Source organism: Elephantulus edwardii, unplaced genomic scaffold, assembly GCF_000299155.1.
Source record: "Elephantulus edwardii isolate Elephantulus edwardi_28Jun2011 unplaced genomic scaffold, EleEdw1.0 scaffold00026, whole genome shotgun sequence".
NCBI lineage: Eukaryota > Metazoa > Chordata > Mammalia > Macroscelidea > Macroscelididae > Elephantulus > Elephantulus edwardii.
Window position 1 is genome coordinate 5,521,802 of NW_006399776.1, and position 383 is coordinate 5,522,184.

A 383-nucleotide genomic window follows, 5' to 3' on the forward strand; every position below is an offset into this window, starting at 1 on the left:
CCACCCCTTGCACTTTCAGAGAAAGCGCGGGCCTCCTAGGGCCCGGGGCTCGGCGGGAAGGCCTCCGGCTGCTCCTCGGCGTGGCCGGGAAGTCCAGCCCTCGTGGTCACACACCAAGGCCTGGCCCTCGCGGCCTCCCTCTGCCCGCCCTCCGAGAGGCGGGAGGGGCCATCTGGTTCCCAGGCCTCCCTGCCTTCCCGGGTTCAGGACTGGAAGGATTCCTTCCGGCGGTTCCCAGGGCTTTGACCCCGCAGGGGAGGAGCGGGTCTTGCTCTCGTTTGCCCACCGGGTCCCTCGCGCTCCTGTCCGCGTTCCAGCCATCTCTGGCCCCAAGGTTTCCAAGTCGTCGGGCCTATTCCCCAGCCAAGGCCCCTCCAGCAGAG